Genomic DNA, 23,680 nt, shown 5'->3' with positions numbered 1-23,680 from the left:
CACTGTTCTGCCCAGCTGTGTTCCAAACCGCTTTGGCTTTCCCAATAGTTGGCAACATAAGCAATTGATACTACTCAGTTTTAATGCCTTGCACAAAGTGTTGCAAAAGCATATTGCCTCAGTGCTAGTGGGATGGTTTTGGGGCGACCTCATTGCAGGTGTAAATTTCTTCTTCCCACGTCCTTGTAAATATTGCTCCTGGTTAGTCACTGGTGCCAAAAGGCCATGTTCCTCATCACTGCCTTATTTCAGCCAGTGCTTGATGAGGGGGAAGGAAAGTGCAGTTACGCAGAGCAGTTAGGTCTCAAGAGGTGCAGCCATTGTGGGCGCCCAAGGCTCCCACATCCCACCTTTATTTACCAACCTGCCAACTAATATTTTCCTGCAGCCTGCCAAAGAAATTGGCTAGATTACATTTTGGAGAAACAGGAAGCGCTTGTAATCATTTTTTTATCAAGTTAAAGCCACCCCTGTTCAGAGCTGTATTAGAAATCAAAACAAAAGGGCATCAAGCAGACTTCAGTTGCCAAGAGCAGTGTGCTGCATAGTGCCTGCGTGGAGGCCAAGTCTGCTTAGCTTTATACCCGTTAGGCAAAGTTTGAACAACCGTTGGTATAAGCTTGTACTACAGTTTTGGTAGCGTGTTGAGCAGCCAGGCTCAACTCAAGAAGGGAAATGTGAGTTCTAGTGGAGACAGATTCACAGTTACAAAATTGTTTATACAACAGACCTTGAGTGCATCAGTCTTATAAAGCCTTCTATAGAAGGGAGCAATATACTAGTAACACAAATATACACTTTACACTCTCGAGTTTCTGAAACAAAGCCCTTTTGGGATGGCCCATAGACACAACCTACACCCACAGGTGACTTTATTAACAAGGGTGCTGGGGACATTAATACCTTACTGTTGGCATAGATAATACTGTTTGTAAAAAGGCAAACAGTATTAAAACACAAGCAATTACAAATATTCTTTATCAGGGCAAATCCTTTCAGATAGCAAGAGAGTCATTCAATAGGCTAATTGAAAGTCAATAGGCAAAGGTCTTTGTTTAGGATGCAGCAATTAAGGTAGGTAAATGGAGTCTATGCACAAGTTCTTAGGAGTCTGATAAAAAGAAGAATCAAATGTAGGGCCACAAGCCGATTAGACTAGCTTTTAACTTCTGCAACTCGCACTTCCACAGTAAGCGGCAAGTACTTAGACCTGTTTTACAGTACTTTGGTAATAAAGAAAAGATGCAGCTGAAGACTTCTGTTCCTGTGCAGCTTTGCAGATCTCTACTGTTCCTGGGCCTCAGTCATGGGGACAAGAGGGAGGACATTTGGGGGGGGGGGGGGGGGGGGGGGACTCCTGCACTGGCACCGTTAGAACTGGCAAACTTTACTTTCAGTCCTTGCGGTACAGCAATGGTTCCAGGCTGTCAAGGTGGACTTTCCTCACATCCGAGTAGCCGCACTCAACTGGGGAGGGGAGGTCAGGCTTGGTCAGTCCTGCTTCATGGGAGTCCAGAGGATCTTCCAAAGCTTTAGGCCAGCTTACAAGCAATGCACACCATCTGGTGTCCCGCCCGCTGGATCTATGGTTTCCTGCTGCAACTAAGGAAATGCAACCAGCTCTGAGATGGGTGTACAGGTGATCTGTTGGTCCCACCAACTCAAAAGGAAAAACTGCGTCCTTGCAGGGGCTTCTCGGTCGATGCAAACTTGGCGATTCGGACCTGCAGCAGGGCTTCACCTGGCAAACCAATGGTCCAGGAGTTGCAGCATTCGTCCTCTTAAAGCGCTTCTTCGGTTCCTTCATCCAGTGGTAGCCTGTCTTCCAAGAAAAGACTCCTTTGATTCAGTTCTCTCCCATTCATTCCAGCCTAGCTGTCACTCACTCAGCAGGGTGATGTCCTTGCTGGACAGTCAGCCAATCACCAGAGTGCATTTGGGTCCCCTAGGAGACTAAGCACAAGGTGTTTCGGGCACCTCCCTCACTTCCTGCCCACCCCAAACACTTGGCACCAGAAGTGGGTTTCTCTCAGAAACCCTGCCAAAGGCGAAATGAACAAAGACCAAACCTGGTTAGGCACAAACTCTAGAAGGACCTTCCAACAAAGACCTGGTAAAAAAAAGACCAGGCACCATTTTAGCAAAGATGGCTGGATGCCATTTTGAAAAAGATGGCTCCCACTGCCACCAGCCAGCCAATTGAGGAAAGGGTAACCTGAAATGTTACATGATCATTTAGACACAAGGGATCCCAAGTAGCCCTGCCAGCACTCTACTGTAAGATGGGTGTGCTGGTACAATGCTAAGTAAAGTCAATTTCACTTTACTGCTCTGGGAAACAGTAATTGATCCCAGAGAAGTTATTTAAACCTTGGCAAGTCTGAAAGACTTCCCTGTGCCACTGCACTGAAGGTGCAGTGTGACAACTGAAACAGGTGGAATCCACACAAAAATACAAGGGGGATGCGGGGGGGAGGGGGTGACTCCAGGTTAAAAATAATTAAGTCCTCAAAATACAGCAAAGTTGCTGGGGGTCTCTAAGGTGGAGGGAACACATTTGAAAATTCTCCCCAACACTACCAACAGCTACTCTTAACTCCACCTGCCATACTTGTGCAGTTTGGGAATGGGTAAAAAAGTGCATTTGGATACATACAAGAAATTTAAAATTAGAAGTCTCATAACTGAAGTCGGTAACTTTTTCATCCAAGGTTAGATATGCGATTTACTAGCGCTATACTATGCATGTGTCAGTCTGGTTTAATATCCAATAGCCGGAGGCTGCTTTCAGCTCGTCCTCCAATCCTTATTGCAATCCCTGCTTTAGGACAAACTGTGCCTACAGCTAATGCAAGGCCTGATGGCAAACTACACTATAACTAAAAGGTGGTGAGAAAAGGGACTTTCAGGTAGAGGCATAAACATCCTCGAATCACTACTAGTACATTGGTTGAACAATTACCATCCAATAAATTGTATGGCAAATACGGCTGAAAAAACTTTTCCTAGAAAAAGGCATTTGAGTGAACAGTTTCAAAAGACGGAGGGTCACCAAAAAACCCAGTAAAGGCTACTTAGCAACAGTTGCAAACTTCAACAGTAAACTGTTTCTGTACGAGGGAACTTTAGTGATAAAATACATCTATTGGAAATTAGTTTGGCAAACAAATCCAGCAGGAGCCAAAAAAGATATACCAACACCAGGTAGGTAGCAGTTTTCCGTGAGCTTGTAGGGGTTCAAAAGTTTGTAAAAGTGGTCTATAGGAAATAAGTTATGTGCAAGCAACTGTTATGGGTCAAGTAACCAGGTACCAGCCATACCCCATGGAATCAACCACAGAAAACACCAGAGGCCCCTTTGAAGAGATCATTGTGCAGGATGATGGCAAGAAGGATTCAGACCAATACAAGTCAGTGGTAATAGTGTCCTGTCGAGCCACCCGGATTTAAAAAAAACTAGATCAAATCCAGAAACAAGCCACCTGGTCCAGCCAGCCAGGAAACAATCCCCAAAATGGACAGCCAGTTCAGTCTGAAAGAACTTTGATATGGGAGGATGGCTTCAGAATAAATTCAGGCAAGCAAAGGAGCAAGGCCCAGCCAGTAAGGCCTAGTGTCCTCAGGAGTCCATCAAAAATTCAACTGTCTGAGCAAAGCAGGGTTTACAAAGTCCACCAATCAGACATGCAAAGATTTGGTGGCCAGCCACTTTAGCTTAAACCAGCCACAAGGTCAGCCAGCCTCATTAATCCTGATGCTCTCCAACTATTTGGCAAGCGCTGCACAAGAGGAAAGATGGGACAACTTAATCTCCAACAGCAGGTCGCAAATAAGAGGATAAATGTGAGCCTTCCTTTAGGCATCAAGCACATAGTTTATCATCTTTCAGTTCAAAATGCTTTCCGGCATAAGAGGTTGCAGTGTAGCCTATATTGCAAGGGGTGGAGGGTATTGTGAAAAAGGGAGTACTGGAATTACAAATTACCTTTCTCAGGTGTCCTGCTCCCCATTTCCCCAACAGGTTGGCAACGACTGTAGAGCCCCAACTGTTCGGTTGATGAGTAAGCATACATTTATCTGGGTTTCAAGCAAGGCTGTGCAAGACTGCAACAGTCTCCTGATGATTCAAAAAGCTGTGTTTTAGGCTGTTTTAAAGAGGGGTCTATCCATCCCCTGCCACCCGCATCCAGCATTGTACTAGCATGGGCTGATCGGGTAATGTAGAAACATTGTGGACATTTAAGTGAGCTAGAAATCTTAACTAAGGGGGGTCTAACAAATGAAGTAAGGTTTTTCGTTCCTGAAATACCAGGCTTTAGTCTTTGTCCAACACTGCTGAAGACCGACAGATTGAGCCAAGAGTTTACTCATCACAAGTTCATACTTTTGGGGTGCAGTAGTTGTGTACAATCATTCGGAAATTATAGTTAGAGCAAAAGGGTCTGTCAGGAGATGCAGGAACTAACCATGGGAAGATGCCTACTTGTGAAAGCAAGAGCCTGCATGGCTGTTGGCATGAAATTGGAAATTGTCTGGGATGCTGAAGTGGGGGCCTAATTTTTCTTAGCCAGAAAAATCACCATTGGCTGCCACCTCAAACATGAATTGAACTTGGAAGATTGCTACTGTTGCCTTTGGTTCCAACTAACGTATCACAGAATGATGGGGCACCATGCACAAGTCTCAGATGGTGAATCAGCAATCACTTCGTCAATGCTCTAGGTGACTGGAGAGATGGAAAATCCACCAACACAAGAAGAAACCAAGCTGGAAGATCAGTAGCTGGAACAGTGCTCTACGTGTAAGGATATACATTGAAAACTATGGGCCTTGGAACCTGCACGCAAGTGAAGGGTTGTGTAGGTGCCCGATGAGCAGGATATAACAGGAATGGATTCCTAAAGGACATAAAGACATTCAGAAGCAGAAGTGAAAGACTAACCTTTGGCATCAATAGTCTTGGCATGAGGCGGCTTTTCACCACACCGGTGAGGGTATGCAAGGTCTATTTGATGATTGTATCTGCTTAGATTCACATGCTGGGCATATGGTCTGACATCCAGTGGTAACTGCAGAGTATTGCATCTGGTCTTTCGGGGACGTCAGCATAGGCGTGAGTAACACTACCCCCCCCCCCCCCCATCGTGACATGTAGTGTACCCAAAATCCCTCACGCGCCGAGGTCCCTCATTGTATTTTATTGGCCATGACTGAGCCCCAGGCTATTGCGAGTGAGTACGAAGAGAGAAAGTAGTAAAACGTCCACGTTTCTTCCACCCCGAGCAGGGAGGGTGCATGTGAATCTTAGCAGATACAAGGTAAGAAGTAACTGTTCTTCTGATTGTAACGTTCTTTCGACGGGATGTTCCTCCGACGTATTCCTCATCTTAGATATCTCCTTCCAGCTCTGCTGGCCTCGGAAAATTTTTTCTCTCTAGAGGGCGCTGCGCGTCGACATCCTCCGAGTCGATGTCCCTCGACAGCCGCCGTATCGTCGACGTCATCCTGCCTATAAAGGCCGCGCGCAGCGTCCGTTGCTCAGTTCCGTTTTGTAGCCCACAATAATACTTTCTGGACTAAACTAATCACCCTGAAGGAGCGTAAGCTGCAACAACAAGGGAAGTAGAACTGCGGGGATGGATGGGAGGGTCGATGAGGAATACGTCGGAGGAACATCCCGTCGAAAGAACGTTACAAGGTAAGAAGTAACTTGTTCTTCGAAGGGATTGTGTCCTCCGACGTATTCCTCATCTTAGATAGGCTCCCATAGCAGTATTCTATTATCGGAGGAGGGAGTACTGACTTCACGCTGTCTTTTGATGAAGATAATGCAGTACAGCCCTTCCAAACCTAGTCTCAGGAGGAATCCAAATTGTAAAAACATGTAAAGGTATGGACAGACGACCATGTAGCGGCCGCACATATGTCTTTAACCGGCACGCCTCTTTTGAGGGCCGATGAAGCTGCAATACCTCTGGTCGAATGAGCCCTAAGGTTTTGAGGGGGCTCTTTCCCTGCCAGTTTATAACATTCAAGAATGGCTAGAATGATCCATCTGGAAATGGTCTGCTTAGTTATTGGTAACCCCAGCTTGTGACCTGCGTAACGTACAAACAGCTGGTCTGCCTGTCTTATCCTGGCTAGTCTACTGATGTAAAAACTTAAAGCCCTCCTAGGGTCTAGCCTGTGTAACCGCTCTTCCTCTTTCCCCGGGTGAGGAGGAGGATAGAAAGATGGTAGGGTTATCTTCTGAGTGATATGGAATTCAGAAACCACCTTTGGGAGGAAATTAGGCTTCACTTGCAGGACAACTTGTCTTTGTGAAATATTGTGTGAGGGGGTTTACAAGAAAGAGCTTGTAATTCGCTCACCCTTCTAGCAGATGTAAGTGCTGTTAATAAAACAGTTTTAAGGGTAAGGAATCTTAACGAACAAGAATGGAGAGGTTCCCATCAGGAAAGTTAGTACTAAGTTTAAATCCCATAGAGGAACTTGGAATGGTCTTGGGGGATAAACATTGGTTAACCCCTTTAGAAACTGTATTACCAAGGGTAATTTGAAATAGGATGGTTCTTCCGCAGTACGCTTAAAGATGGATAGCGCTGCGAGATAGCCCTTAATGGTGCCAACTTGAAGGCCTGAATTTGCCAAATATAGTAGGAAGGACAAAACCATTGGTGTACCACATGAAAAAGGGTCGATATTCTGTTCTCTACACCAGCTGCAAAATCTGTTCCAACGGCAGCGGTATAAAGACTTTGTTGCTGGCCTCCTTGCCGAAAGCAACACCTCCATAACCTCATCAGGGAGGTCCCAATCCTTGTACCTCAGCCTTTCAGAAGCCAAGCGTGAAGGTTGAGGGTTTTGATGTCTGGATGGAGAACCTGACCTCCCTTCTGTGAGAGTAGGTTCTCTCCGAGTGGAAGTCGAATTGGAGGGCAGATGGACAAGTCTAGAAGGTCCGGGGTACCACGTTCTCCTGGCCCAATCCGGGGCAATTAGGATCATGGTTTTCCGGAATCTTCTCAACCTCCTGATCATTTGAGGAATGACGGGGACCGGTGGGAACGCATACAGAAGCGGAAACTCCCAGTCCACTATGAACGCGTCTCCCAGAGCTCCTCTCGGGGGAAATTCCCTTGAGCAGAACAGGTCGCATTTCCTGTTTAGGCTGGTGGCGAACAGATCTACCTGAGAGGTTCCCAAAGGGCGAAGATCTCTTGAAGGACTTCCTGAGCTAGCTCCCACTCGTGGGAGACTGTTCTGCCTGCTCAGAGCGTCCGCTGTCAAGTTCTTCTCTCCGGCTAGGTGAACTGCCGATAGAGAGATTCCTTCTTGGATTGTCCAAAACCAAAGCTGCATCGCCTCTCTGCACAGGGGTAGTGATCCTACGCCTCCTCTTTTGTTGAGGTAATGCATGGCCACCGTGTTGTCCGTCATTATCAGGACGTTCTTCCCTTGTACAGCTGGCAGGAACGCCTTCAGCGCAAGTCTGATGGCTCTCAGCTCTAACAGGTTGATGTGTAGTCTGGACTCCGATGGAGACCAACGAACGCTGATGGTCAAGTCGCTGGCGTGGGCTCCCCACCCCGTGAGTGAGGCATCCGTGACTACTGTTATCTCCGGCCAGGGTTGCCAAAACTGTTCTCCTTTCAGAATGTTCTCCTGACAGGCCCACCACTGAAGGTCTCGAGCCACCCTGCCGGGAACCTGAAGAAGATCTGTCATTCTCCCTGAGAATTGTGACCGAGTCCTCAGTGCCCACTGGAAGGATCTCATTCTCAGGCGAGCCTCTGGCACTAGGAAAATGCAGGATGCCATGAGGCCTAGCAACCTCAAAAAGTCGAAGGCTGGGAGACTGTTGGAACTTGGTAACCATCTGTAGAATATCTTGAGCCCTCACCTCTGGTGGCAAGGCTTTTCCCCAGGGAAGTGTCCAGGATCGCTCCTATGAACTGGAGTCTCTGCGATGGTATCATTTGTGACTTCTTTAAATTGAGGGAGAAGCCCAGTCTGTGAAGTAAGTGGCACACGTGATTTAGCTGGATCTGAGCTTGTTCCGGAGAAACAGCCCTGATCAACCAATCGTCCAGGTAGGGGTAGACGTGAATCCCTTCCCTCCTTAGACTTGCAGCCACTACCGACATTAACTTGGTAAAGACCCTCGGGGTGGAGGTCAGCCCAAATGGCAGCACTCGAAATTGATAGTGAGAGTTGCCAATTGCGAACCTCAGGTATTTCCTGTGTTTGAGATGGATAGGCACATGGAAATAAGCGTCCTGAAGGTCCAGAGATACCAACCAGTCCTGGAACTGAAGGGCCTGGAGGATCTGAGAAAGAGTGACCATCTTGAATTTGTCTTTTCTGAGGAATTTGTTCAATTCTCGCAAGTCCAAGATGGGTCTCAGTCCTCCGTCTTTCTTTGGAATGAGAAAGTAAGGGGAGTACCAGCCCTTGTTCCTCTCCGCTACAGGTACCGGTTCTATGGCACCTTTCTCTAGCAGGTCCAAAATTTCCTGCAAGAGGAGCGGATCTGGAGCTTTGAGAGCTGATCCCCGGTGGATGACTGAGGTATACGTAGGAAAGGCAGGCAGTAACCTTGGGCAACTGTTTCCAATGCCCAAGCATCTGACGTTATAGCCTGCCATACCGCCAGATGTTGAGTCAACCTGCCTTCTACAGGTGTCCTGTGAGGAAGTCCTCAGAGTGGTTTTGGGGCGGCTGATGCAGATGCCGATGGTAAAGAGGCACCTGCTGTTGCTGCGGCTTTTGAATATCTACCCCGTCCACCTCGGGTAGTTCTTTGTCCCCTTTGAGCCGGTCGTCCTCTACCTCTTCCGAATGCGGAGTAGAAGCGAAAGGACTTGCCCCTCGCAGAGGTTCCTGTGGGACGAAAAGGAGTGACGGATTGCAGCTCCTAGGGATTTAGCTGCTGCTTTTGAAGTTTGCAGTTTTTCTAAACTGTCATCCGCCTTTTCCCGAACAAAGAAGAGCCATCGAATGGCATGTTCAAGAGCCTGGCTTGCACATCTGGGGCAAAACCAGACTTTCTCAACCAAGCGAATCTCCTGGTTGATGTACTTGCCGCCATTGCTCTGCTGATACTGTCAGCCGAATCAATGCTCGTCTGGAGGGATTCGCACATAGCGTCTTTACCGTCCTGTATAATATTCAGGAACGCATCCCTTTCTTCTCCCTCCGGGATGCAGTCAGTCGCTGTAGAAGCACACTCCCAAAGTGTATGGCTGAACCTAGCAAGGGTGCAAGTAGCATTAACAGATTTTAACGCCATGCTAAATGCTGAAAAGACTTTCTTTGCCATATCATATTTTTTATCGTCCCTGTCCTGTGGGACGGTAGGATAAGCCGTCTTGACATCGGTAGAGGATGCTGCCTGTACCACCAGACTTTCTGGGGATGGGTGTTTAGACAAAAACTCCGGGTCTGTAGAAGATACCCTGTACTTTGTAGACAGTTTTTTATTTACTGCTGGTACTACATCTGGGGTTTCCCAGTTTGTCATGATCTTCCTCTGAAGAGCTTTATGAAAAGGCACCACAGGATCCTCCTGTGGGCCTTTGTCAAGAATATCCGTGAGGTCATCTTGCTGGAAAGATTGTGAAGGTGCAGACCACCCCATGAACTCTGTGATCCTGGCCATTAAGGCTCTATAGGGGGTTTCAGCATGCTCCCCCGGGTCTGGCCTAGCAAACTCCACCTCAGGGGAAGTGTCTAACCCACTTGCCTCATGTAAGGAATCATGAAGATCCTTTAACCTGCGTTCTTCAGAGGAAAATTCCTCTCCAATTATGGTTACAGGTCCCTGCAACTCAAAAGCGTCTTCCTGTTCAGACAATTCACCCTCTTCCAAAATTGAGGACATAGTTCTCAATTGTTCTGAACTCATAAAGGGAGTAAATCCCATTTCCAAGGCAGAGGGTGCCGAACTTGTCATTATTGGTCTCGAAAACGATGTCGTCGACGCCGAAGGCTTCGAGCGTGGCGTCCGGCGGAGGCCTCGATGACCTCGACAGAATTGGAATTCTGCTAGACAATCTCGACGTCGAGGACCTAGGGATAGTCACTGGGTGTGTTGTAACCGTGACTTTTCTTGGCGTCGAGTCGACAGACCCGTGTGTCGAAGGTCCCTTCGACAACGGCGTCGAAGACATCGACCTCCGCGTCGATGGAACCCTCGTCGACGGAACCTTCGAGGAAGGTTTGGAGGTCATAGTCCTACTCGAGGGTTCAAGACGCGCTCGAGAGGTTTCCTTCGCCGGGTACTGTGACTCGCGGCGTTTTTGACCTTCGGGTCTTTCGACCAGAGCATCGCTCTCGGCAGTCTTCGAAGGGGTCGAGGCCGCTTTCTCGAAGACGCTCATCATATTTTTGCAGAATTCCTCCCATTCAGCCCGGGAACTATGTTTCGTGGGGCAAGGGATTCTTTTTGGCGAAACAGAGGAAGAGGAAGAGGAAGACGGAGAAGGGGATCTTCGACGTCTCCTCTTCGAGTGCTTCGATCGAGGAGTGATGAGACCCACTCCGAGACCTGGAGCGCGAATGGTGACGAGGAGACGAGTGTCTCGACGTCGACGAAGAAGCAGCTTTAAAAGTCTTACCGTTCTCCAGCTTCCCCCTACGCTCCTTCAGGGCCTTAGCTGTCATGGACATACAGTCCTCGCATTCGGAACAATGGTGTTCAGCTCCCAAACACCACAGACAAACTCTGTGAGGGTCAGTCAAGTACATCTTTTTCCCACAATCTCAGCATTTTTTGAAGCCGGATCGAGGAGTTGTCGGTTCCGACGAGGAAGCCATAGAGTACGGATCGAATGACTCGAGGTTTAAGAACTGAACAACGGTATTCCGAGGCACTGAGTAAGCGCGGAAAAACGGAACTGAGCAACGGACACTGCGCGCGGCCTTTATAGGCAGGATGACGTCGATACGGCGGCTGTCGAGGGACATCGACTCGGAGGACGTCGACGCGCAGCGCCCTCTAGAGAGAGAAATTTTTTTTGAGGCAAGCAGAGCTGGAAGGAGATATCTAAGATGAGGAATACGTCGGAGGACACAATCCCTTCGAAATGCGATTACGGTGAGTAATGCAGGTCTTCTGATGCTTTTTAATCTGCTTAGAATCATATGCTGTGCAAAGACTAGCGAGTTGGAGGTGGGTTATGAGAAGTAACAAAAGAGGTCTTAATACTGCACACCTTAGAATCAGATCTAGAATGAGTGCCTAGGCAATCGTGTTTCGTAAAGGGGTGTAGAGAACTCAGGTTGCTGCTTTGGGGCTCAATCCCCAGCCTCTTCGAAATCAAAAAATAAGGGGAATACCATCCCTTGTTCCTCTCCGCTACAGGCACCAGTTCTATGGAGCCTTTCTCCAGCAGGGCTTGAATTTCCTGCGCAAGGAGCGGATCCGGACTCTTCAAAGAGGTTCCCAGGTGGATGGTCGTTGAGGCCTCTGCCGAAAAGTAAGACAGTAGCCGTGGGTTATGATTTCCAGAACCCACACATCTAAAGTAATGGCTTGCCACTCTACAAGATGCTGCGCCAGCCTTCCCCCAACCGGCGAACCATGGGACATGGCCTCATGACTGAGTGGTAGCGGCTGCAGCGTTGCCTGAGGGCAAAGAGGCAACTGCCCGAGCGGCCTTGGCACCTTGAGTACCCTTGTCTCCATCTCTGGCACCCTTACGATGGTCTATTTGACTGCTAGCTCCTCTCGCTTTACTGAAGGACGAGTAATCGCGAAAGGAACCTCCCATCCATTGTTGTCCCCTACGACGAAAAGACAGAGGTTGGCGAACTGCAGCGCCCAACGACTTCGCTACAGCTTTGGAGGTCTGCAACCTCTCAAGGCTCTCGTCAGCCTTGCTGCCAAAAAGGTGTTCACCGTCAAACGGCATGTTGAGGAGCCGGGCCTGCACATCAGGAGCGAACCCAGACTTCTGAAACCACGCAAACCTGCGTATTACGGTGCTCGCGGCCATGGACCGGCTGACACAATCTGCCATGTCCAAACCCGATTGAACGGCATCCTTGCCATCCTGAACCATAGCAAGGAAACCATCCTGTTCGTCCCCTTCGGGAATATGTTCAGCCGCTAATGCAACAGTTCCACAGAGTGTGTGGAAAACGAGACAAGGCACATATGGAGTTGGCCGCCTGAAGCGCCATACCCCCCTGAAGAAAACACTTTCTTCACCCAGCTGTCAAAACGTTTGTCGTCCCTATCCGGAGGGAATGGTAGGATACGACGCCTGCTTTGCTGGGGCCATAGCCGCCTGCACCACCAAACTCTCCGGAGTGGGTTGCCTGGACAAGTAGCAGGCGTCGCTACTGGCTGGACGGTATTTTCGCGACAGACTTGCCCACTGCCGGGAGACTCTCCGGAGCAGTCCAAGCCGCTGCCACCCTTCTCTGCAGAGCCATATGAAACGGCAAAACCGGGTCAGTGGCAGGGACCAAGAATGTCCGTGAGAACTCCCCTGGGGGAGCTGACCAACCCAAGTAATTGGTGACCCGAGACATAAGGCGCCAATATGAAGAATCGGCATGAGTGCCAGGCTCCGGCCTACAAAACTTCACCTCCGGAGAGGTGTCCAGTCCACTGGCATCATGCAGCGACTGCCTCAGGTCAAACTGGCTATGTCCCGAGATAAGCTCATGAGGTACGGTAACAGGAACAAAGCCGTCAGAGCCTTCATCACCCTCTGAAATGTACTCCAGGTGGGGAGAGGAAGACATCCAGGGACCAAAGCAGTGCCTGACCTTAGCCAGAGCCTTTCTAGGGGCTAACCCCGTGCCATGGGGCCCCTCCGACACCGCCTCGAAAGGCGTTGAGGGTGCCGAACGAGACAGAAATGGCGTCAGCTGCAGCTTGTCTCTGCAACCTAGGCGCCGACAGCATCGACGACCCCATAAGAGGCAGAGCCTCGAGAGAAATCGTCGACAACCGGGACCTGGAACGGGCATGGTGATAACGGCTACCCTTGTCCGAGCGGGACCTCTCCCGCGAGCCGTGCCGACCACCCGAGCCCGAAGGCGTACGACCGGTGCCAAACGACCCCATTTGGAGGCGCAGACAGACCAGTGTCCTGCAATTCAAGAATTACTAGCATCTGCTTCCCGAAGGAAGCCCATTCCTCCGGTGTCGCTTGTAGGGAGGGATAAGCGACCCGCTGACGGGCGGAGTCCCCGGAAGAGGACGGGGAAGGCTACCGATGCCAGTGCTTCCGGGAATGCCTCGAAGAGCCAGAGGAGTGGCGAGACCGACTCCTGGAAGGAGACCCACTGGACTTCCGATGACGCGGAGAGCTGCCCCTCGAGTCATCCGTCGAAAGCCCCGCAGACCTCGACTTCCGGGGCTTCGCCACCCAACCTTCCGACAGCTTCTTCTTGTGTTCCCGCAAGGCCTTCGCCATGAGCGACTGGCAGTCAACAGTCGTCCATATCGTGGGCCTCCCCGAGGCAACAGAGGCAGCCGTTGTGCGAGTCCAGGATCGACATCTTGGACACAGTCACCGCATTTCTTGAAGCACGGACGCGGGGTTGAAGACAAAGTAGACATCTTTTTTTTGTGAAGACCTGTTCGTGGCAAACAGGTTCAACGAACCGGGAATTGAAAACAGCAAACTCCAAAGAGTAGAGGCGTACCGAGATTCACGAAGCGAACACGTTCGTGGAAAAAACGGAACTGAGGCTATGGGCGTCGTGCGTCCTACTCATCACATTGGGTGACGTCAGCGGAGGTCCTCGGGGACGGCGCATCGACGCAGGCGCTGAAGATTTTCCGAAGCAGTTCAGCTGTGGACATTACCTGTCATATATACGGAATATGTCGGAGGACCCAATCGCCTCGAAGGATAGTTGGCAGCGGTGATGTTGTTTCCTGTGTTGTAGATATTTGGCAGAACGAGATTGGCCTGGAAAGGTCCGTGGTAACTTCCCCGATTTGTTTGTTGATCTGTTGCAGGGACTTTGTCGCATGCTCTTTTTTGGCAGCCTCCAAAGCATCATCGACTGCTGACTCTTTAAGAGCAGCTTGGGCTTCGGAGCCAAGCGTGCCGTTTAAGCAGAGTGCCCTGAGCCAGGGAATCTTCCTGCTGTCTCCACACTATCTAGTGTTTAAAACATTTTGACTGACTTGCCTCCCCTCAGCCACAATGGCAATTAATTTGGATCTTGCGGGTTCAGGTACCTCCTGGAGATCTTATATAAGATTCCATTGCGCATCAGGAGAACTGGCCAGCAAAGTGGCGTTTGCTATGCGCGTGGTAAAGTCAGCTGCCTGGGTAATAAGTTCACCCAGGTCATAATCTTTGACTCCTTATTAAGGGGTGCCTCTCCCATAGCAAGGGGTACTCCCACCCGCTTCTGGGTGGTGGTAACCACTAGGGAACCGGGGGTGGCGTGGCTTTTAATATATTGAGGGTTAGTAGGCGATGGCTGAAAATATTTTTCTCCACCCTTGGATTAACTGCCCTGGGCTGGTGTGACAAGAGAAGGAGCCAGTCTCCTCTTAATGGAATTTAGGAGAGTAATTTCTTTGAGAATGTCCTCCACAAAATCTTCAGGTATGGCTTCTTGGGTGGCGATCTGTAAGTGATTGGCTGCCTTCCTTAAGATTGCATTAAAGGCAATCTGAGTCTATAGGTGAAGCCTGGCGGGCAGGAAGGAGGGGAGTCCACACAGGACATCTGTGTCCTGATTGTGAGTAGAGCGTGCCCATGGCTCCTTATCAACTTGATGAGTGTCCTCCCAGTTGTCCATGGCATCCGCCTGGTCATCTGCAGTATAGTCTTGTAGGAATTTATTCTCTTCTCCCTCATAAATATCTTGATGTGTCAATTTGAATTTCCTCCTCAGGGTGGGCAGAAGTGAAATGGTCGAGAAGATTCTATATTTCCAGGGAACCTTAAGGTTGACACAAAGGATCCTCAAGGTCTCTTGGGTGTAGGGTGCTCTGAAAGCAACAATCCTTTCCAGGTGGTCCATGCAAACCTTCACATTCTTTTCCCTGGTCCATTTAGATGACCCAGAAGGTGGAAAAACTTTATTTGAGCGATCCAGCCCACCGCTTCGCGGTGCTCCTTAAGTGTTTTGGGTTGAAGGAGTCTACAAGCAGGGCACCAATGAGGTCAAGGGGCAGACAATGCCCCACTTATCGAGCTAGTCTATTAGGTATCAGACCCTGCAAGAGTGGCAAAACCCAAATGTGTCCTTTCCATAGCGAAAGGTAATAAATACGAAGACCAAACCTAGAGGGGAAGGGGAGACATAGCGAAAGATGTGACCACCCCACTCTCCCTACAGTCTTAGCCGGCCAGGCCCTCTGCCCACGTGGACTGCCGCTGGATCTTAGGCATCGAGGTCCACCACCGTCGAAAGTTCAGTGTTTGTCATAGTATTTGAAGCACCGAAGTGACTTTATTTAGTATGGCGCACAAAAACCAGAGGTAACAGAGAACAGGAAGGTAAGATTACATAAAAACTTGGTTACAGGATAAGGCATACATGAATAAGAGCCATAACATTACATTGCGTGGCCTGTACATATATACATATAGAAAATAAATAGCTTACATATTTGATGCCGTGCATAGAGGCGGTCAGGTTTGATTAAGGGCATAGGCATGTGGGAGGGCTTAGTCATGGGGATCATTGGATCACTTTAAGGGAATAAAGCGACAGTCGGTAAACAAGGTCTTATGAAGCGCTCCACAAGGGGGCGGCCAGTTATCTGGCTGGAAAAAACAATCTGAGGGACCTCAGCGCGTGAGGGATTTTGGGTACACTACACATTACAATAGGGCTAGTGTTAGACACCTATGCTGACGTCCCCCTTCAGTCCCCGAAAGACAAGATTCAATACTCTGCAGTTACCACTGGATGGCGAACCATATGCACAGCATGTGATTTTAAGCAGATTAACAAGCATCATAAACTCTTACAATAGGGTGTTGGAGGGGTTACTTAGTATCCCCTTTGCCTAGCTTCTCATGTAACAATTACCCTTTCCTCGATGAATGGCTGGTGGCAGTGGTAACTACCATGGTGTGCTTTTACCGCAGGCTGCATTTGCAGCCAAACACCCAGGGGTGCCATTTTTGTCAAACTGGCCCCAGTCTTTTTGCAGCATTTCTTTGTGGAAAGGGCCTTGAGATTTACTGTGTGCCAAACCAGGTTTGGTCCCTTTGTTTTGTCTTTGGCGGGATTCACAAGTGAAGCCCGCCTCTGGCTCCATTGTGTCTGGTGGGGGCAGGAAGCGAGGAGGTGCCCGAAACTCCCTGTGCTTAGTCTCCTAGGAAAAAGGAATGCACCGATTGGGCGGCTGGCCGACAAGGACAGCCACCCTGCTGGGTGACCGACAGCTAGGCTGGAAGGAATGGGAGAAAACTGCATAGAAAGGAGAGGCTTTTTGGCTTGGGAGGCAGAGTCGACCACTTGACGAAGGAATCCGAAGACGAAGAAGGCAACTGCTGCAACTCCTGGACTGTTGGTTTGTGCGGTGAAGCCCTGCTGCTGTGCGGATTTCGTTTTGACTAGCGAAGCCCTGCAACGACGACTTCTCCCCTTGACCTGGTGGGACCAAATCAACTCCAAAGTAAGCCACCTGGACATCCTTTTGGAGGTGGTTGAATTTCCACTACCATTGCTGCTGGAAAACAGAGCCAGGGAGAGCAACACCAGATTGTATGCATTGCTATTAATTTGGCCAATAGCTCCAAGAAGATCCTCCAGACTCCCAGGAAGCAGGACTTACAGCCTGAGCCACCTCAGAGTGCTGGACCCCAGAAGTAAGGAAAGCCCATCGCGACAGCCAAGAGTCTGCGGTGTTGCCATTTGCTAAGATGCGAGGAGATGAGTGTCACTGAATAAGAAGTTGGTCCTTTTCGTCGTGGACCGTCCTGTTGCAGTGCAGGAGTCCTCCAGACATTCCCCCCTCTTGTCCCCATAAATGAGGTCCCCATAAATGAGGCCCAGGAACACAGGACAGAAGCTAGCTAGTAGTTTCCTCTAACCAAAAGTTACTATAAAGTCGAATAACTTAACTCGTGTTGTGTAGCCTCACTTGTTCCCAGTTGACTTGCCTTTGTTGGTTTTGTAGAGTTGCCATCAGTTTCTTTACCTCACAAGCCTAATCAGCTTCCAACACATTGTGCAAGACTTTACCTGCAAGACTTGCTTCAAATCACCTAGACTTTTGCCCAATTGACTTTGGCCTGGATCCCTGAAGGACTTCTTCCTTTCAGGAAAAGGTTAACTTACTTTGCATTGGGGTTACCAAAAGTACTTACCTGCTTTAGAATATTTGTGAGCTCTTTTGTTTTATACCAATATCTTTGACATACTCCTAGTATTGCCCTAAATACAACAGTGATCTATTAATGTCCACACTGTCCTAGTTATTTAAGTCACCTGGGGTGTAGCAAGTGTCCGACATCCCAAATGGGTACTTACTGATTTAGTGAAACTAAGTATTTGTGTATTACAATTGTATTGCCCCTTCCAAAGAAGGCTTAATCAAACTTAAATTTAATAATCAAGAAACCTTGTAAGATTTTGAATACTTGTCACTGTGCATCGCTGCAACTCCCCTGAAGCTCACATTGACCCCTCTTGAGATAAGCCTGGCTGCTCAGCTCAACAAGTTACCAACCTGTGTAGTACACCCAAAGGGTACTGCATACAATCTTGCCCAACACTGCACTTCGATGGGCGCTCAACAGTAAGCGTTCTCTGTAGCAAGACCAGTGCTGAATATGTTCCAATACTCCTGGCTGCCAGAATGGCGACAAGTTGTGTATTTTGCTTCCTTTACAGAGTATCCACATCTGGTAACTCTGGTTTTGATATTGTACCACAACCCGTGGAGATTTTTGGGGTTGCTGGGGAGGATGTACAAAGTTGATTTATACCATGCACAGATGCCACCCAAGGGCAGGCTCCAGGTGATCAATCAAGTCATCTTGCTTGCAGAGCCATGTGGTCAGTGAGCACAGCATGATAGGACAGGTCCATAACCAGGGAAAACTGGCATCTGTTGGCTTGCAGATGTAGGTTGCGTGCGCTGGCTTTCATAGGGGTAAGGTCCAACATCTGGGACATTTTCTGTGTGGCTGTTGTGTTGCTGGGGGTTTATGCAAAGATTGGCAGGTGATGTGCGCACAGGCATGGTGCCTTTACAGGTAAGGTCAAGTGCCTGAGTGAGTTTGTTGTAAGTGTGTTACTTGTGTTGGTGTGTTCGGGTATAGGTTCACCAACCCAGTGTGCATGTATAGTGTTGGGGGGGGGGGGGGGGGGGGGGGGGGGGGGGGGGGTGAGTAGAATCGGGGTGTTAAGAGCAAGCAGCCAAACCACTGTGTGGCTAAGGAACATGTTACTATTGCATGAGTTTGGCATGAATTCACATGCACTTGAATATTCTGTCAGGCTGGGAATCCTCAGCAAGACAGTTTCACCTCACTAAAAACCATCTTCAGATTTTGTAAGCACAAAGTGGCAGTATGACCATGTAGGGGGGGGGAGACAGAGGGAGGGTTTGCATGCGCATCCACGCTGGCGAATAGTTACAGGTAGGTCGCCGGCATCTGCAACTCATCCAGGACTGCAATACCTGTCCTTGTGTCCTTGGCCTCAAGCCCAAGGAATTACACCCCTCCAGGACTGAAATCTCTGCAGTGGCTCCCAGTGGCTGCAAGGATAAAGTTCAAAACCCTCTGCATTGTCCACAAGGCCTTCTGGGGCTTCAATACCTTAAATGTGTTACCTCAAGCTCTTTGCTCATCCGCCTCCAACTCCCTCAGGGTCCGTCACTCCTCCAAGCAACAGGTAGATTTCCATCTTTGGCTGGGGCCTCCCTCTGGAACAGCCTCCCTGAAACACCTCAAGACCTTACTCTTCACTTCCGCTTTCTCTCTTCTCCCCTGCTGAACTACTGCACTGTCACCTGGCTACCCTCTGATCTTGGGCCCAGGTCTGGCCCCCTGCCAGTTGCACCTACACTCAGGGTCAGTTTCGGTATTATACAGTCCCTACCAGCTCTGGACACTTGATGTCTGCACATGCCACAAGCTAGGCGCACTTTAAACTACTCTTATTTTACTGTGCCTTTTCTGCTCTGCACTCCCGCCTGTCCTTGCGCGATCTCAATGTCACCTGGCCTAGTAAGATCGTTGTCAGTCTTCCCCATGCCACCCTCCCCCACCCATGCCGTAGAACACCTTCATATAGGTGCTTTATAAATGCCATATCATGCAACTTGTTCCTTCTCCAGCATGGAGTCACATGCTCATGAAAAACGAGCACATAGCAGTACAAAATTACACAACCACAGGAGGTGGCAAAACAGCAGCAAATAGCCCTTACCTCTGAACAAACTACCCTTAAGCCAACCGGTTGCGTAGCACTGCTTGGCCAGCTCTGGACTCCTCCCTGGAATCCCCGTCAATGCAGTAGAACTTTGTGAAGGTGTGTGGACCTCAATGTAGCAGCCTGCAGATGTCCAGCAGGAGCACACCAGACAGGAACAGTTGTTGCAGCAAACCCTGGTGGATTGGGCTCTTGGACGGCCAGCAGCGGTTGGTTCAACCGATCAGTGCATGATGCAGCTGGAGAGCCACCTTGCAATGAAGGCCCGTTTAAGGCCTTGCCATAGATCACAGAACCCAAGTTCAACAACAGTTGAGATGTCTTCTGAACTACCTTTGTGCGCGACATGTAGAACTTGAAGGCATGAGCAACGTCCAGCGAGTGCAAAGCCCTTTCAGCCAGTGACAAAGGCTTGGTGTAATTCCAACAGAACCTCGGCATAAAGAACAAGTTAAGTAACTTGTTCTCTGGCATGGATTCACATGCTCATGAATATTCCGTCGCCAGGTTGGGAGTCCTCAGTAAAAGAAAAGTCACTTTCTTTTAACTGTTTCTCCTAAAAAAACAATGACTGATCTCTGGGTCATACTGCCCCTCCTCCCCCCCACCCCTACAGCCGATGACTGCCCTCTTCCGTGCACCTCCAGTGCCAGCCATCTAGAGGGGCAGGAGGGTTCACATGTGAATCCATGCCAGACCCATGCTGAGAACAGTCACAGGTAAATTACTCCCGATCATGCAACTTGTTCCTTCTCCAGCATGGATTCACATGCTCATTAATGACAAAATTACTCACTGTAGTGACAACCTAGTCCCCTTTCCTCCATACTTGAGCACATTCAGTCCTTTAAGATGAGACCTTTTGTCAAAAGCAGATTGTCCTTTTATTTTTATGCGTGGTACTGCATGTGGCAGCAACCCCACCCTCTTGAGCTGAGCTTGGGTCTCTGAAAATGACAGTTGAGGAGCCCCCTCGGAGCTCGCCAAGGTTGTATAAGACTCGGCATCCGATGCCAAATTAGAGAAAAAAAAAAAAAAGACAGTATTGGTTCAAATGAAGATTTGAAACCACCTTAGGAAGGAGTGCGAAGCACATCCTTATTGAAAGTGAGGAACAGATGTTCCACAGGAAGAGCTTGGATTTCACTTACTCGCTGATGTCACTGCAATCAGAAAAGTAACCTTCCAAGAAAAAAAGATCGGTAGTGGCCATGGGTTCAAATGGTTTATGGCATAACAGTGAGGACCACATTCAAATCCCATTTGGGATGAGGGGTGTGCACCAGCAGGAAGAGATGAAGACCTGCAAAATGCCTTTTAATGACTGACTTGGTCAATGAAAAGTAACAGTTGTCTGTGGACAGGTAGGCCGCAATGGCAGCCAAGTCATGCAAGACAAGAAATGGCTGCCCGAAGCTGCGAGGTGAGAGACACAATAGAAACGTGTCAACCGTAGCGTGCCTAGGGCAAGCTGTTTAGTTAAGCAGCACCAGTGGCAAACAGCCATTTGCTCCGATATTAAGCCCTCGTAGAAAGTCTTCTGGCTGCTTGGATAATTCACATATCCTCAGACAAATTAAACTGGGCTAATGATCGAAATTCAGGCAGCAGGCCGCCAAGCTGAACGATTGTGGGGAGGGGTGCCACATCTGGTGAAGGTCAGGAATCAGCAGCAATCAGATCAGAGGACTCGACAGATGCTGAAGTTCTGAAAACCAGAATCTGGCTGGCCACCAAGGAACTATGAAGAGTGCAATTCGATGCACTCCCGAGTTTGCAGTGACCGATGAATTAGAGGCAGAGGAGGAAAAGCATAAGCCTTCATGTTGTGCCACAGGATCGAAAGAGTCTCCCAGAGAGGATGCCCTGAGGCGTCTCTGGAAGCATACAGGGGAAGTTACCCCATAGAAGTCTACTTCTGGAGTGCCCCAAGGGCAGAAAATGGAAAGAATACCACTGTTCAATTCTGGACGCCAACTGGCAGCTCAGTGTCTGCCGTCACATTGATGTGACCCGGGATGTGTACAGCCAGGAGCCAAATGTTCGGGATGGTCCAGTACTACATTTGTATGGCTAAGGCCACAATGAGAGGTAGTTTAACTAGGTAATCGCCCTTAATTTTTGTTAACGGGGTGGTCATAGTCTCGGCACGGGAGAACAAGGCACAGGGCACTTATACAAAAAAGAGACTAGCGACTACCCCACTCATAGTCCAGGCAGGCTGGGCGATATATTATCAAACTTATTTGTGATGCAAGTCTCATGTTATTAGAACAACGTACACAACCATCTCGCTTATACACCTTCACAAAATCCAAACACTAAAAATCAATCGTCATAAATGAGTATCTCAATTTATTATTAAGACACATTTAGAAAAGTTAAAAAAGAGAAAGCAGAAATATGACAATGCATTACTTACCGTAAAAGCATTTGATGGTTGTATCTGCTTAGATTCACATGCTGTGCATAGGTCCGACATCCAGTGGTCACTGCGGAGTATTGCATTTTGTTTTTCGTAGTCGAAAAGGGGACGCCGACAAGGCGTGTCTGTAACACTATCCCTATAGTGACGTGCGTTGTACCCACAATCCCTCACGCGTCGAGGTCCCTCCGTTTGTATTTTTCTGCCCTGAGGGAGCCTTCTAGACGTGAGTGAGTACAGAAAAGAGATATAAAAGGAAGTCTATGTTCCTTCCATCCGAGCGGGGAGGAAGGGTGGGCGCATGTGAATCTAAGCAGATACAACCATCAGAAATGCTTTTACGGTAAGTAATGCATTGTCTTCTGAGGTTTGTTAATCTGCTTAGAATCACATGCTGTGCATAGACTAGCGAGCAGTACCCGGAGTTGGCGGTGGGTTATGAGAAGGAACAGTAGAGAAAAGATGTCTTAATACTGTCTGTCCCACATGGGAGTCAGATCTTGAGTGTGCATCTAGACAGTAGTGTTTTGTAAAGGTGTGCACAGAACTCCAGGTAGCCGCTTTGCAGATGGACTCAAGGGGAACATTTGCAATGAATGCTATGATGCCCCAGTGCCTCGAGTGGAATGTGCTCTTGGCTTGAAGGGTAGTTCTCTCTTAGCAAGAGTGTAACAGAGTGATGCATTGTACAATCCATCTAGATATAGTGGACTTAGAGACTGCATCTCCTTCTCTTCCTGCTGCCACCGAGACAAAGAACTGGTTAGTCTTTCTCAGTGATCTGGTTCTTTCCATGTAGAACATGACAGCTCTGCGTACATCTAGTGTATGCAGACTTTTTTCTCCCAAGTTGGAAGGGTTTTGAAAGAACGTTGGTAGTTCTATAGATTGGTTTACATGAAATTTAGAGATGAATTTTGGTGCAAACCTTGGGTGTGTGCGAAGAACCACCTTATCCTTGTGAACTGATACGAAGGGGTCTAATACAGAAAGAGCCTGTAGTTCACTTACTCTCCTAATGGAGGCGATAGCTATTAGGAAAGCAGTCTTAAGAGTGAGGTATTTAAGAGTTGCCTTGTGCATGGGTTCGAAAGGAGTGCCCATGAGTCTAGAAAGTACAACGTTTAAGTCCCATCCGGGAGCTGGGCTAGCTATTGGGGGGTGTATTCTCTTTACCCCTTCCATGAAGGCCTTTATAACTGGTATCTTCCACCACGACACTTTAAGTTGGGAAGTGGTGTATGCAGAAAGTGCCGCTAGGTGGACTTTAATGGAATTGAAGACTAGACCTGAATCCAGTAAATGGGTCAAGTACAGAATAATGTTAGTGGCAGAGCAGTCAACCGGGTTGATGTTCTTACTTCTACACCAGATGACAAATCTTTTCCACTTGCTAGAATAGCAGTGGTGAGTATTAGGTTTTCTGGCTTCCCTGAGGATGTCCATACATCTCTGAGGGAGATGTAAATGTCCAAATTCTATGATCTCAGGAGCCAGGCTGCTAAGTTCATGGTCTGAGGGCATGAATGCAGTGTCCTGCCCTTGTCTTGTGACAGCATGTTGTACGGGCAAGGAAGTTTTATTGGGGGAGATAAGGACATCTCCATCAAGTGAGCGAACCATGGCTGCCGGGCCCACATTGGGGCCACTAGTATCATGGTCACCTGCTCTTGGTGCACCACCTTGAGGAGGGGAGTCGGGGGAAAGGCGTAAACAAATTTCCCTGACCATTGAATCAGACCGTTCCCCTTGGACTGGTTCTGGGGGTACCTGGAGGCGTAACTTTGGCATTGTGAGTTCTCCAGGGTTGCGAACAGGTCTATTTCCGGGAAACCCCATTGCGTGAAGACGTTTAAGACGATGTCTTCTTGC

At 48.7% G+C, this 23,680-nt stretch overlaps 1 protein-coding gene across 1 annotated transcript in view; it reads right to left on the bottom strand.

The window, feature by feature from the left end:
* PPP1CC (protein phosphatase 1 catalytic subunit gamma) overlaps positions 1 to 23,680 on the bottom strand; it is a 364,794-nt gene that overhangs the window by 240,438 nt on the left and 100,676 nt on the right. The gene's annotated exons all lie outside the window — the stretch shown is intronic.

This window comes from Ambystoma mexicanum, chromosome 10 (genome assembly GCF_040938575.1).
Source record: "Ambystoma mexicanum isolate Mex_15411 chromosome 10, UKY_AmexF1_1, whole genome shotgun sequence".
Lineage (NCBI taxonomy): Eukaryota > Metazoa > Chordata > Amphibia > Caudata > Ambystomatidae > Ambystoma > Ambystoma mexicanum.
This window is presented reverse-complemented; position numbering and strand designations above follow the sequence as displayed.